Genomic DNA, 9,186 nt, shown 5'->3' on the forward strand with positions numbered 1-9,186 from the left:
TCACCACTCCTCGTAGGTTCTCTTAATCCTGCCCATACCTATGTAAGTAATTTTTTATTAAAATCTCTTTACATGAACCCATTGAATATGCCATCTATTTCCCACTGGGATCCTGATAAGTACATCTTGTCTACCTTAAGAAAAATATATTGTTCATATTCCCCAAATCACTGCTGAAAAGATGAGGCATGTTTATCTGAGGATTTATGTCTCTCCCACATATCACCCAAGAATGAAAAACAGAGCCCTTGGATTTATACCCCAGGAGGCACATCCAGCTCACAGATGGTTGGTAGGGCAGTGATGACTGGCACTCTTAAGTGCCAATAAATGATTTATTCTTCTTGTCAAAGTCTCTGCTCTTTTTAGGAGTTTTCAATGACTCAATCTGTTGAATTCACTTCCTCTGCCCCATTCCACACACAGTAATGAATTTTCATGACATGATGGAACAGTGTGCATAAAATGAGTTGGAATATAAGCACCTAGGGACAGAAGGTATCCTCTGAAGACATCGAAAAATTATCTTGGCCAGGTTCCTACCTTTACTCAGGTAAGGTTTTATTAACCTTATTTTGTAAGTGATATAACTGAAACCAAGAGAAGAAATGTGCCCAGAGATGACGAACATCCGTCTTCGTGCTGCCATTCCCCTTTCCTATGCTCATAGCAGATATTTTTAATCACATCACTCTCTCCCATTGGAGAGCCTTTTCATCACAGTTCTCTAGCAGCCAATGCACACCTGTCAGAGGTGACACTCAAGACCTATCTACTGTCTTGGCACGTGCTCACTTTAAAAATTAGGAAGTGGTACTAGAAACATCTCTATAGCCTTCTAGTACACTTTCCTTTTTGAAAGAGTCTCCTATAATTTCAGAAAACTCCTGCAGACTATACTTATGCTATCCTCAATATTACTAAGTCTTTGTAATCGAATTTCCCTAAGCCTCATTTTATACATTGTAATATGGAGATTATTAAAGTCTTCTTCGGATGATTGACATTAAAATGCAAAGTACCTGACACAATACCTATTACATACTAGATGTTTACTTAGTTCATGGTAGCTCTTATTATTCATTCTTTATAAACAGAATGTCAGTGATATCCACCACCCAGAACATGCCTTTCTGTGATGCTCATTAGGATCCATGCTCATTGGTTTCTTGACAAATATTTTAGTTCTCCTGGAAGTAGATTGTATCTTTCTACCACATTCAAGCTATATATGGCCAAGTGGTTTGGCCGAACAAATATGAGCAAAAGAGACATTTTACTTCTTCTGGGCAGAAGCATTTAATTACTGTTTTGCTATACCAGTTTGTTTGTTTGTTTGTTTGGTTTGGTTTTCTGTCTTCCAAATCGTAGGATCAAATGTCAGGATGGAGCACCCATCTGCCAAGTGTTCTGAGTGACAATGATGAACAGAACTCTAGGCTGACCCCTGTTGGGCACGTAGTATAAGTGAGAAATACACCTTTGTTGGGTAAAAGCCACTGAGATTTTGGAGTTGTTTCTTTCTCCAACCATAACTTAATCCATCTCGATGAATACTTCTTTTTGTGTCAACGTTCCAGGGAAGCTGATATTTCATTTCACAATAGAGAAGTGACTTGAAATATTCATGTGTCTTAAATGTTCATGTCTCTTTTAAGTCATTTTCTCATTCTCCTATACACTACTACTTAAAATGCGTCAAATGCCCATTATATGCTGAGCCTTGTTCTGAGCATTTTATGTGAGCTAATGAACATACTTAGCACAATATCTGGCATATAGTAAACATCCAGATTCATGCTAATTATCATCATCATTATCACTTACATCATTATTACGCATCATCTCTAGTCCTCATAACCCAGAGAGGTAGAGATTGTTCTTATCTCCATTTGACAGATGAGGACACTAAGGCACAAAGCAGTTAAGTAATATGACAAGGTTTCAGAGGGAGAAAAAATGCAGCAAGGATTTGAATTCAAGTATGCCTGAAACCAAAGTCCTTGTTCTTTCCACATTGCTCCATACGTTCCAATGAAGACTGTCAAATTCTGTGTGGTGTCCCTTCCTGATACCTCTGCTTTCCACTTTTTGGGCCAATGTCCCACCATCAGATCTGTCCCCTGGGTTATACCACTTGCAACAGTTATAGGCTAATTCATTGAGGAAGGACAGAAACTGGCCTCCCCTAAACCCACTCATCCATGGAAATAAAAATTTGGTATTCAGGAAAAAGAATGTTTTCAACCAGCTTCAAAATTCACTATCAAAAGGGGTTTCTCCCTCTCTCTTCTTTCAGATTTCTTCGAAATCTCTAGGCTGTTGCTTATTCCCATTTTAGAAGTAGTACAGGCAAGGGGGCAGCGATTGGTTTGTCCTGTCCTGCCCATCTCCCTAGAGCTGCAGGGGCCAAACAGGGAGGAAGAGAAAGAACTCAAACACGACAGACCTGTCACCCAACCTCCACTCACCATATCTTCCTTCAGGCCATTTATTTCATTAAAGCAAAGGATGCTCAAGGGAACCTCAGGAAAGGGGGCAATTTCATTTTATCCACACCTCAGAAATTAATATTCTTTCCAGAAAAATAATTTTCTTTGTTCTCTGAGAAAGCTAAGGAAAGGAGAAAAGGGGTCAAGGAGTGAGAGTTAAGAAAATGGGAGGCAGAGAAGGAAAAAGGGAGAAAAGGAAAATAGAAAGATGTATACAATAGGGGAATAGAGGGAGGTTAAGATAGGAGGGAAGAGGAAGAAAACTGAGAAAAGAGGAGAGTAGCAGTGAAACTTTTCATGCCTTCGTGATATCAGAAATCCATCTGAATTTTCATTTTTTTCAAAATTTTAGCTGATATTGTGTTGTCAATCTGCTACATTTGGGGTGTTTTAAGGAGTCCCCTTACCCTACATTCCCTCAGAAAATCTGCTACTCAATCGGTCCCAGTCTGGTTCATAACTGTAGTTCATTTTGAAAGGACAAAGAATAGTGCGGAGGAGGAACTTTCTAGTCCAATGCAACTGGGTTCAAAATGCTGCCCTAGCACATTTTTTTTTTCATTCAACAGTATTGATAAGTCTATATAAGGGATGTTGCAGCTGAGCTATGCACCCAGGTCTTCAGAGCACTAGCTCCTCTGGGACTACCGGTGTAATAAACCTGAGTTGTCCAGCTCTCTGAGTTCAGCTTGGTTTCTCACCAGTCTGATTTTGGATCCTTTCCTCAACAAGACCTCACTTAGGGAGGGAATGGGGAACAGTGAAAAGGTGGAAAAACCAACAGGTTGGAAGAGCTGGTGTGGTAGAAGAATTTTAGAAGTTTAGAGACTTAGAGTGAACTAGAAAAATTGAAAGTGATGAACAGAAAGTGAGATATTTGAAGTTGACTTTAGAGAATCGCTGCAGTTCCCTTGATGACACATTCTAGAGTAAGATCATGGGAGTGAGTGTCTGAAGTTGGGTAAAAGATAAAACCACTCAAAGAAAAGGCATGAAAGACCTGAGAGACAAGGGTATTTGGAAGTTTCATCCATGTAGATATTAAAAGCTCTGTGTCCTTGGGAAGGCTACTTAACCTTGCTGAGCCAGTTTCATAATCCATCAAGTGGCCCCAAAATACCTATCTCACAGGGTTGTTGCAAGGGTTAAAATGAGACATTGTCCAGAAACTTCTAGAAGATACAGTCCAGCATGTTATAGGGGCTCGGCACTATAGGGTCCACAGCCTGTGGCTCAGGTTACACAAATCTGAGTTCAGATATCTCTGCCACTCACTAATTCTATGACCTGGGACTAGTTATTTAACATCTCTGAGCCTCAGTTTCTTCTATTGAAGATTAGCAGAATAATACCAGGTGCCTATGGCTCTCGTGAGGAATAAATGGAAGGCTGATGTAATGAGTTGTAGAGTTTTGCCTCCTTCCTCTTGCTGGAAGAGACTCCAAAGCATAAAAGAGTAATTTTTCTCTCCCTACTCCTAAATATTTCTAAAGTAAATCAGCAGACCTGTGTGTTCTGGGCTCCTTTATTCCAGGGGGAATTAGAAACTTCTTTAAAAAGTTTTCAGGGCCGCCACTTAGGGCTTTGTTTGGAAAGCCAGAGCATATTAAGGTAGGGAGCACGCTAAACTGGAGGGCAACACGGACTAGAGTTCGGAGTTAACACTGGGCTATGAGTAGCCCAAACCCAAGAGGAGAGAGGTGAATTACCTGAGATGGGAAGAGAGGAGGCCCAGGTTCTGCAAGGAAATGGGAGAGGCTCTAGTGGCATCCTAAGGCAGACTTGGGGAGGGGCAGGACTGTTACTGAGAGAGCACAGAGTCCTCACTTCTCTCTCCAGCCCCTCCACATTGGGAGCTGTTTCTTCAGCCTGAAAGTCGAGGGTACCACATTGTGTGTAACACATGTCGCATTTTTTCCCCCTGTCTTGTACTTGGCTCAGAGTGTAGCAGTCCGCCTGTTTGAGACACAGTCGAGTAGCTACGGTCAAGGTCATCCTCTACACAGGTGTCCCTGGAAGTCACTTCGCCCTTTCAGCGTGGGGTGGTGGCAGCTGCATGCAGTACAGCTGCTTTGCTATAGAAATTGTGGGCGGCTGGGGTGAAGTTACCTTGCACTTGACGTGTCCTGTTTCAGTTTACCCTCAACTCAGCCTCCAAATTTCAAACTCTCGCTTTCCACTCACTCATTTCTTGGTGATTTAGGCCCAATCATTCCAGTAAAACTCACTGAGGGTTAGTTTTTTTTCCCCTGGAAAATGGGAATAATACCTATGGCATAAAATTACTGTGACTTAGATAGATAATATAAATCCTTGAAATGGGTGTGGCAATTAGTAGATGCTAAATGAATGGCAGGGGTGGTGGTGGGAGAAACAGTAGAACTAGTAGTAACAGTACTACCACTAAGACAACAGATAAAGTGCTTGCTGGCCCAGATTTAATCAGTCCCAACAGTCCTGAGAAAGTTGTTCCTCTTTCACCTTTGCCAGAGATTGCCCTGGTAAAGTTGGAAGAACTTTCTAACTCTCTGCCTTTGCTTCTGTATCTGTCAAATAAAGATCATCTCATCCACTTTAGGAAAAAATAAAAAAATAAAAACCTCGCAGCTGGAAAGGCCCTTAGAGAAAATCTGGTTCAACCCTTTCTCCTCTGCATCCCATTTTACAGAGGCAAAAATTTAGGCTAGAATGCAAAGCAGCCTACCTCATTCATGCAATGAGTACTATTTCCAAATCCACAAAGGCCTGGTTGTTTTTTATTTTATTTTATTTTGCTCATTTTATTTTGGGAGGATGAGAGAGGAGGGAAGGGTCAAGTGATCTAGGAAGGTAACATTGTCCTCCCTTAAGAAGATTTTGATTTATTGGAAAACAAGCTTTATCCATGAAAAACAAGTTTTTGAAAAATGGGATAGTGCATGAGAGGGTCTCTGAAAAACAAATATTTGTAGAGGTAAATTGTGTTAGCCAGCCTGCAAGGTGGCCCCCAATGACCGCGAGCATTCATACTCACACCCTCCCTCATTGTACCTGAGTTGATGTCGTTGTGATCTATAGAATATAGCAGAAGTGATGAGATATCACATCTGAGATTAGGTAATACGACTGCCACTTCTGACCTGGGTTCTCTCTCAAATCACTTGCTCTAGAGACCAGCTGCCATGCTCTGAGGACATTTAGGAATTCAATGGAGAGGCCCACGTAGTGAAGTATGCAGGCAACAACCTGAGAGGAACTAAGTCCTCCTAAGAACCTCACACTGGGAGTGAGCTTGCAAGCAGATCCGCCAGCCCTAGATGACTGCAAGCCCAGTGACAACTTGACAGCAATCTCAAGAGAGATTCTCAGCCGGAATCACCCACTAAATCTCGCCTAAATTCCTGCCCCACGAAAACTGTGAGGGAATGCATATATTTCAAGCTGCTAAATTTGGAGTAATTTCTTACACAGCGAAGGATTGCTGCAACATAAACAGACCATTATCATTCTCATAGAGCACCTACTCTGCGCCAGCCCTGTGTTCCCTGAAAAACAGGTAGCAAAGAGTCAAGACAAATTCTAGCTGGGAATTATAACAGCATTGGGTTGGGCCTTCCCTTGGAATGGTCCCTTGAAAGCAGAGTGTGGTACAAACTGATGGGGAAGATGTAGACCCTCAAGAGAGCTTACCAAAGTAAAGCCATGGTTTCTTCGTTAAAGTGAGGTCACAAGGCTCGTGTGCCTGCATAGATGTATGTGAAAGAGAAACATACACATGGATGTCAGTCATGGTGGGGTGGGACTCTAAGACGTGGCTGTCTTCTACATGGGCAAATTCTAGAAGATTATCCAACAGCAGGCAGGAAGAAAACACCTCCTTTGGGTTAGGACCTTCAGCACCTTCCATGTGAAAGTCGGGCTGCTTCTATGAACTAGGTTTCAGTCCTGCCTACATCACGTATGATGTGACATCAGGCTACTTATTCTCCCATCCACAGAATGAAAATGAAATCTATTCTACTCTCTCAAAGAGATGTCATAAAGGTCGGAAGAGAAAACGCTTTGCAAACCATAAAACACTGAGTACGATAATGAAAATAAGATCTTGTATATAAGGTCCCTAGAACAGGGCCAGGCTTGGAGTGTAAGGTTAACAAGTAGGGGTTTCTCCCAGTTATAGGCTCACCTATGGCTGAAGGGGGGGGGGGAGGGAGTAAAGTGATGGCAGCAGGTATTTTCTGATGTCCAGTCTGTGCCCAGTTGTCCAAGGAAGCCCCATCAATGCCCTGAAATATCCCCACCTAACTCGTCCCTCCCCCTGCACAGGACTCACCCAGTAGGAACTAGTAGCCTCTCTGCAGGCTCTACTGAGAACAGCAGGATTCAGATGACAGAGCTGGGGCAACAGTCAGAAGGGTTGACAAATTCCTCTCATTAGGATCTGAGAAGGCTGAAACTGCCTGAAGGCATGGGATGGAGTGATAAGGAACAGGAAGAGAGAAAGGGCAGGAAAAGAAACACAAACTTTCCTTTTATTTCTCTGCCTAGGGCCTGGATACCCAATTTCAATTTCCAATTCTAGGATTAATGGGACCAGGCAAAACACAGCTGCATATAGGTGTTTCTCTCCTTAGAACTGGAGTTGTGTCTCATCAAATTCACACACTGTAAGGTCTTTGTAGGTGATCAAGTTGAGGTCATTAAGGTGGCCCTAATCCAATATGATTGTGTTCATATAAAAGGGGGAAATTTGAACACAGACACATAAGGAATATGCCATGTGATGACAGAGTGATGTTCTTAGAAGCCAAAGAATGTCAACAATTGCCAGGAAACCGCCAGAAATCAAAAGAGAGAAACAGATCCTTCCTTCAAAGCCTTCGGAAGAAACCAACCTCGATGAGACCTTGATCTCAGACTACTAGCTTCCAGAACTGGGAGACAATAAAGCTTTGTTGTTCAAGCCACCTAGTTTGTGGTGTTTAGTTAGAGCAGCCCTAGGGAACTAATATGAGTCATTTGGGTGTCATCGGCACAAAACCACAAAACCACAGGGTCAGATAGACCTGATTTGAACCTCTGCACTTACCAACAGCATGACCTTGGGCTACCTACTTGCCTTACTGGGTCTCATGTTCTTCATCTATACAATGAGGAATTCCATATGCTTTATGGATAGCTGTTGAGAATTATGGAAAGCATCCAGTTACCAATCCTGGCTCCTGAGAGCCTCTCAACAATGGCAGTGGGGTTTTCCATAGCAGAGATGATAACTCAACTCAAATTCCTTCACCTCTCCAAACCACTGCACCCCTTACTAGGGAAAAGTGAAGGATCAGCTTTCTTCTAGTCTGTGAGGATACAGATGCTGTGCAGGGAAAAGTCCCCAAGGCTTTGGATTAGGTTTCTATTTCCACATAACAAATTGCCACAAACTTAGCTGGGCTTAAAACACCACCCATTTATCATCTCACAGTTCTGTAGGTCAGAAGCCCAGAGAGACTTGACTGGATTCTCTGCTTAGGGTCTCACAAAGCCAAAATTAAGGTGCTGGCCAGCTTGAGTTCCTACCTGAGCTTCTGTGGATCATTTGCTTCCTGGTTCATTCAAGTTGCTGGTCAAAATCAGCTCCTTGCCTTCACAGGACTGAGGTTCCTGTCTTCCCCCTGGCTGTTGGCCAGGGATTACTTAAAGCAACTCAAGGCCTGTGACGACACTTCTGATATGAAATGAATGGACTTTCCACACTAAACAATTGTCCAATTCTCTGTGGACACCAATTGGGCGTCCTACAATTCAATGCTGACGTTAACTACCCAGAGTTAACATAGACTCCACAGGTTAAGGGCTCCGTTCCACAAGATGCCTCCACTTTAGACTATAGTCACAAGTCCAGGCCACCTGTACTTCTGACCAACTGGCTATAAAGTTGGGGGTGGGGGAGTGTTCCCACAACCCCTCCTCAGGTTTAATAATTTACTAGAAGAGATCACAGAACTCAAGGAAACACTACTTATATTTACTGGCTTATTATAAAAGATATTAAAAAGGATACAAATAAACAGCTAGTTGAAAAGGTATACAGGGAGAAGTCTGAAAGAGTTCTGAGCACAGGAGCTAGTCCCCATGGAGTTGGGGTGCACTATCCTCCTGACACATGGATGTGTTCACCAACCTGGTAGCTCTTCAAACCCCATCATTTGGGGTTTTTATAGAGGTTCCATTTCATAAGAATGGTTGATTAAATCATTGGCCATTGGTAATTAACTCAGTCTCCAGTCCTACCTTCCTCTCAGGTTTCAGAGAGTGAAATTAAGAGTATCAACCTTCTAATCTCATGGTTGTTTCCAGAAGGACCAATCAACCTTGGATGCTACCTAGGAGCCCACCAAGAGTCACCTCACTAGCATAACCTCAGGTATGGTTGAAAAGGGCTCAGTCTGATTAACAAAAGACATTCTTCTCACCTCTTGTCACTCAGGAAATTACAAGGGGCTTAGGAACTCTGTGCCAAGAACCAGGAATGATAACCAAACATAAATTTCTTATTAAATCATAACATCACAAGATCCTTCTACACAGCTCCATCTCAGTAACAGAAAGATGCCATTAAGTTCAATCCCCCTGAGTTTTTCTGACTTCTACCACTAGCTGGAGAAAACTCTTTGCAAAGGGCTCATAGGATTAGATTAAGCCCACCTGGATAAGCCTTGTG

Source organism: Rousettus aegyptiacus, unplaced genomic scaffold (genome assembly GCF_014176215.1).
Source record: "Rousettus aegyptiacus isolate mRouAeg1 unplaced genomic scaffold, mRouAeg1.p scaffold_m13_p_3, whole genome shotgun sequence".
In the NCBI taxonomy this organism is placed as follows: Eukaryota; Metazoa; Chordata; class Mammalia; order Chiroptera; family Pteropodidae; genus Rousettus; species Rousettus aegyptiacus.